General features: G+C 38.3%; 1 long non-coding RNA gene across 1 annotated transcript; it reads right to left on the bottom strand.

Moving 5' to 3' along the window:
- Window positions 1-3,390: 3,390 nt before the first annotated feature.
- On the bottom strand, window positions 3,391-6,492 carry LOC139494873 (uncharacterized). The gene is made up of 6 exons (XR_011657187.1): window positions 6,335-6,492; window positions 5,178-5,243; window positions 4,828-4,869; window positions 4,312-4,368; window positions 3,784-3,842; window positions 3,391-3,466 (listed from the first exon to the last, which is right to left on the bottom strand). It is a non-coding gene; the product is annotated as an uncharacterized lncRNA (long non-coding RNA).
- Between the last annotated feature and the right edge of the window lie 392 nt (window positions 6,493-6,884).

Raw genomic sequence — 6,884 nt, 5'->3', positions numbered from 1 at the left:
TGCCGAGGACTTTATACAGGATAAGTGCAGTAAGTGGTACCATGGCAGGAGCGTGGGAATCTCTCCACAGGAGGCGGAAGAGTGGGAGAACCAGGACTACATATGCTCTGGCTGTAAGATAAATAAAAATAAACCAGATCCACCGCAAGTTAGTCTAAACCCTTCTGGACTGCGGAGCCAGTCCGTAGGAAGGGTTCAGAATAGAGTGCTATAATGATGCTGTTGTACATAAGGAGTTTCTAAGTCATTGTAAATAGTTTCAGATATTGTACATATGAAGGCAACTATTTTCCTACCTGAGTATCTAGTTAGATAGCTGCTATATTGAATGACGCGGCCAGATGTAAATAAGTTGGGCTCTCAAAATGTTGTATTTTTTGTTTTTGCAGGGAAGATAGATGTCCAGTGACGACGGTAGTACTGGAGGCAGCCCGAAGAGGAGTCGGGCTGCCGGGGAGGAGAAAGAGCAGGGAGAGGTAAGCCCCAGGGGACGACACCAAGATAGGGTCCCCTCAGTTGAAGGGGATGTCCCAAGCCAGAGAGATACAAAGGGCCAGGAGGGGGAAGCTGAGGTCCCAGGAAAAGCCATCTCAAGGGACCACGGGGACTTCTCCCCAAAGGCTGGGGATAACAGTTTAAAGTGGGGTTCTGGGGTAGTTAGGAGCACCTGCGATGGGATCCATGATTCCAGGTCTCGGTCAGGTAGTAGGGAGGGAACAGTTAGGGACCCCAGTGGAGGAAGGAGCCGATGTTCCGTTTCCAGGAGCACTCCAGGGGCCGCTGTTCCGATGGCTAGGGACACCCCTCTGGGCATTCCAGTCGACCGGGATGCTCACAGCGCGCCTCCACTGGGTAGGAGTTTTCAAGGTAGGAAGGAGACGACACAGGAAAGAAAGAGGAGAAGAAATAGACAGGAAGAACGTAAAGCTGAAGAAACAGCCAGGCTTCAGAGGACACTTAGAGATGCCCAACAGAGGCGGACACCCCAGTCCGGAGCAAGGGGTAGAGCAGGGGTGTCCGCGCAGAATTCATTCCAGGGAGGAAGAAGGAGGGAGACTGGGGTGTTGTGGAAAAGGACACCCCAACGTGACTACACATCCACTGGGACAGGGGTGTCAAGACATAGGACACCCCAGAACAATAACTCACAAAGAGAGAATGGCGTGTCGGGCCATAGGAAACCCCAGGGAGGCTGTCAGGCAAGGGGGACTGGGGTGTCGAGTCAAGAGACACCCCAACGGGACTGCAGGCTGAGAGAGACTGGGGTGTCAGGCCAGAGGACACCCCAAGGAGCTACAAGCCAAAGGAGACTCCAGCAGGATTACGTGATGAGGGAGACTGGGGTGTCCGGCCAGAGGGCACCCCAATTCGATACACCAAGGGAGAGCGACCTTCCTACCCTGCAGAGGTGCCCCATCCAGGGTTGCCCCATAAGAGCGTTGGATATTCGGCCACATGTAATGGTGTAGCATGTGGCTGAAGTATTTGGGGAACCAACAGGATCAGCAAGGGCTTCCCTTGCACCAATCAGGGTAGCAGCATTACAAGCTCAGGCATGGATGTTAGTGGGTGGGGATTTAGAAGATTCGGTGACCCACATTAACAGACTGGCAATCACCCGACCTGGACAGGAAGAAGTGTGTCTGGAAGTTCCCCCTTACTTCTCTACAGCACCGGTCAACTCTCCTGGAGCTCTCATTGATTGGAGGGTCCAGACAGCCATAATGGGAGAGCTGCGGGATAGGTCAGAGGCCTTCAGGGGAATGTTTAGGTTGCAGGGACCCAGGGCGGTCACAGGGTCTCCAGCAGGCCAGCTAGGACAGGCAGAGGGGGAACAGATCCTCTGAGGTCTCTCTCCGACTCCCCTCCGGGAAAGAAAATTTCGGTGGAAACCATAGGTGCAGTTGGAGGCCCACACCACCTGCATTTCATTCCCACTTCCATTTGGACCGGGGTGGAGGCAGTGGAGGATGAACGGAAGGATGGACCGGCAACGGTTCATCAAAATGCGCCTCAATGAAACCCAGTGTATAGGGTGTAGGTATTGAGAACAGTTGTAAATATGTGTATATAATTTTTAAAATCTGTCCAGAGAGGAAGGTTATTTTTAAGTTTGTTTTCATAATATTTTCTTTTCAAAATAACACACTAGCCCCACCTAATCAAGGGGGCATCACGAAGGGGTTGAAGTGACTGGGATCGTTGCGAGAAAGGGTTTACTTAATTTTGTAGCCCCAAACAAATAGAAGAAGTACCTTTGTCTAATCTGGGCCCCTCTCATCTGAGGGGGCCCATCCTGAAAATTCACCCTTATTAGTACATCAATTTTGGACCGAAAATCATAAAAAAGATTCTAAAAGTACAACAATAAATATAAAGCTGGGGGGAGTGTAGTATTCGTTGGTATTAAGTCAGGCCCTGCCGGAAGTTGCACGATCTCATGATGCCCTCTCTCTCTCTTTCCGGTAACCAAATTAGCAAACGACTATACAGAAATCCAAAGAGACAATATTGCAACAACCAGAGACTGGAGACCAATCAACGTCTTGGGTAAGTGTAATCATTTACTCGGGATCACACCATTACTTTTATACAATATACAGGCAGCAAAATACATGAATATGCAATTATATGAAATAGCAATATCAAATACACAATTTATGGTGACCTTTAGTCATTGAACAGAACTAACATCTGAGAAAACAATACTCACAACTACATGCCAACTTTTGTATCATAATATGTTCTGTATGTAAAATTGGTATCTAGTTGAACATTGATCGATGCATGTGCAAAGAGTTAGTGAATATCAAAGCTATAGTTTCATTGAATATCATTGGCATGGTCCAGAAAAATAGCCAGTTTTATATTAATGCTATCAAAATCAGGAAATATGGGATAATAACCAATGTTAATAATATCCACTAGAGACTAAACGAGGCAGATGATAGAAAATAAACATTAGACCAACGACATTTAACAATGAGAAACACTCATACCAAATTGAAAGCAATAAAAAGATCCGGTATGAAAAATGCTAACAAACTCAAACGACCAAACCAACGGCATGTCATTGATATATGTACACAGTCATTATAAACGATAATACAAAAAAGAAACGACACACAATAAAATCATATTGATGATTTCGGAACAGCCACACTTCAAAATATGCATGAATGACTATGTTTTCGGATCTTCTACTCCTTCCGTATCTCACACAACCCAAACTTCACCCACTTTACCAATTAATCTCTCTTCCCTCATCCTATTCAAACTTTTCCATTCAAGGATAAAACACCGCCCGTCCTTGACTCTTACAATCTTCCCCGTCATTCACCTGTTCATTTGGCAGATATTCAAATGGAGTGGGACAATGCTTTACAACTATTAACTTTTGTTAGAGGTTTATTAAAACGGTTTGATCTTTTTGTCTGTTTATTGTCGTCTTAGTGATTAGTCAAACCTGCAATGAACGAAATAAGATATGAGTTACTAATGTATATCTTGGGGGATTCTATAGTTTTCATACATTTAATCCATAAGTGAAACATCAGAACATATGATGTGTTACTAGTTAAGAACTGAACTATTTTCATTCGAAGGTTCCACTATTTGTTTAAAAGACAGAAACACATGATTAAATTTTCGCTCATTTTTGTTTTACGATTAAGTTATTGTCTTTTCTTTTTGGGGGGGATTTTTCATTTTTGAAAGACTACTTTGTCTCTATTATATTAATTTTGCCAACACATTAAGTAATACATGTAATAGGAATACAACCTGATTTAATAGTTTGAGTGTCTTTATCTGTATATCAATTTAACGCCTTCCACCACTCGCTTGAAATAGAAAAAAATAAGTATCATTTCATTAAACTATTAAGATTGTATAAAGATTAAACTTTTACTCCTACAATTCAACATGTTACCATTAAAAACATAATGCTTTAATTACGGAGTAAAAGAAAAAAAATACCGAGCTCCGACGGAAATTGAAGCTGAAAGTCTCTATACAAACGTCAAATTCAAATCTCAAACACATCAAACGATGTGGTTACTACGGTCTTATTCTCGACTTATCCGAATTAAATCTGGTTTAGAAAATTGATGATTAAACAAGGTTTAGAAAATGGTGGATTACACCTTGCTTTATACCCAGCCAAACCTCGACAGTAGCATGAAATTCAAAACACAATTTTAATAGGACAAACATATTAGCACTTGACATATACAGATTGAACTTTCATTTTAACAATTTTAAAATGTTATTAGTACGAATAAAATATTATTTAAATACTAGTAAACATACATGAGGCGGCTGCGGCTGCGGCCCTGGTTGCTGCTGAAGTTCTCTTTCCACCACCACCTTCAAAAGGAATACTTCAAATATCATTCTTATAATGTCAAACTATAAAGATTATATAAAGATTGAACTATTATTCTAACAATTTCAAAATGTACAATAAAAAATGTAATGTTTCAAACATAATTCTAATATCACAATGGCTAAAAAACCAGCATTTATCATTTTCAGAATCTACAAACATTCCAATACTTTTTAAATGGGAAAACAAACAATACTACGATAATGATACTACCATGGGAATCGAAAACATATCAAGATTCGGTGCTGTTAGCATTTTGGTAATTTTTGTTCAAGGGCTAGCTGAAGCACGCTTCCGGGTGCGGTATTTTAATGCTGTAATAAAGTCCCGTTGGTGTTTTCGGCGGTATTATGGTCTTCAGTCGGGTTGTAGTTGTTTTGTACATAATCTGCATTACCATTCTCATTGTTACAATACACATATACTTGAAATAAACATACCTTGAGCTCTGGATCCACCTGATGTTCCCTGTCCACAAACACCTTATAATAGAATTTTTCAAATATCATTCTGAGATTATCTATCAAGTTTTCAATAAATCTATAGACATTGTACAATGTTACCGATAGAAATATATCATTTCAAACATAATCATACTAGGGCAAAAATTCAAGCATTGCAATTATAAAGATTGAACTATTTTTTTTACAATGTTATAGTGTTTCAACTAGAAATATAACATTTTAAACATAATTCTAATAGGGCAAACATTTTAGCATTGTAATTGTAACAACTATAAAATGTGATCACAGCAAGTATTACAATTCAAATATCATTTTAATATTCATACTTTGAGCAACTGCCCTGGCTGCGGCACATACAGGGGTTACTTCTGTCGCTTTTCTTCCTTTACGACCTTCAAGTATAAGAATTAAAATATCATTCTCTCTAATACAAATATTGTTTTCGTTAGAATTATCAATAATGCATTACGACTGAACTTCTGTTTCACCTATTTAGATATATTGGGCCGAATGCAATACTTATTGGGCAAACACTTTATAAAAGTTACATAATGTATAAGATACACAGTTTTCTCTGCTTTCAAATCTGTCTGTTTGAACCCGTCGACCTGGAACCTATCAATTATTGGTAATATTTATTATATGGAAAACAAAAGGTCCTGGAATGGAGTATTTTTTAATAAACTGCATTGTCCTATATTAGTTATAAATAAAGTGAATTCTTTTATTCACAGACGAACGGACGCACAGACAAGAAAACATGATGCCCCTCTACTATCGTAGGTGGGGCATAAAAATATACTAGGATGATTAATAAGAAAACAATATACGACAAACAAATATGACAACCACTTAACTACATGCTCCTGACTTGAGAGAGTCACATGAAAAATGGGGTGGGATTTAACATGTTTGTTAGCACTCAGCTACACACAAAATATCTGCCTGTAAGCATGACCTCAAATTGGTGTGCATTTCTACAATATCATTTTTTTATTATCTATATGCGAGACTATAAACTTTTTGATCTGAATTAGAGAAGAGATATATCATATTTGTTTAGGAATATAATGTTGCTCAGACTGGTTTCGATTAGAAATAATAAAATCACTATCTATTCTCACAAAAGAAATATTAGTTTGCTATGTCTGATGATTTTACTGATGGTAAATTAAATATTGTGTTTCCATTAACAAACCTAATATTAATACGTAGATGTAAGGAACACATTGCTTCAATGGTAATGTAGGATAGTATATCATGTATATGTGGACATTGGAAAGTATAGAAAAAACTCTGTATGTTAAATTCATGTACATTAAGTAGAGCAACATACCCGCTTCTCTGTTTCAAATAACAAACATTTAAAAGCCTTTTAAATTGATATAATAAAACAAATAAAGGAACTAAAATAAGTTGAATTTCAAATTGCTTTTTTTCTGTGAATTTTATTTGAATGTATAGAAACAGATCAAAAACTTACTTTCTATTGCTGGAACAAATAACATTCCCAATAGAACTGCTGTGATAAAAAATAATGAATGCATAGTTTAAGCTTCTACTGATTCAATTTAAAACGTTTATGTTTTGTACTTATTACCAACTGACAGCAGTGCATACATGCACATTAATTCATATCATTTGGTACATGACGTATTGATTAAAAAATAGTTAAAAAACGTATTCAGCACGACCAATCACATTGTTACATGTAAGTCATATTTAACCTTATACGTTGTTGAGTTAAAAACGATTTGAGGCTTTCAATCTTTATTCAAGTGGAACACTATTATTTCTTTCGTTAACAATGCTACATATGTTTTTAAAACATAACTAAGCAGTAAAAATTTTGCGGCAGTTTAAAACGTTACTTAACAACAAAGGAAATAAACAAAATTATAAAAATGGAAACATCATATCATACAATTTCAGTCACCATACAAAAAATGGAAATATGGTATGATTGTCAATGAGACAACTCTCTATAAAATATTCCGTGTAAGTTTCTGCCGACTACATATATTTGCAAATAT

This window comes from Mytilus edulis, chromosome 11 (genome assembly GCF_963676685.1).
Source record: "Mytilus edulis chromosome 11, xbMytEdul2.2, whole genome shotgun sequence".
In the NCBI taxonomy this organism is placed as follows: Eukaryota; Metazoa; Mollusca; class Bivalvia; order Mytilida; family Mytilidae; genus Mytilus; species Mytilus edulis.
This window is presented reverse-complemented; position numbering and strand designations above follow the sequence as displayed.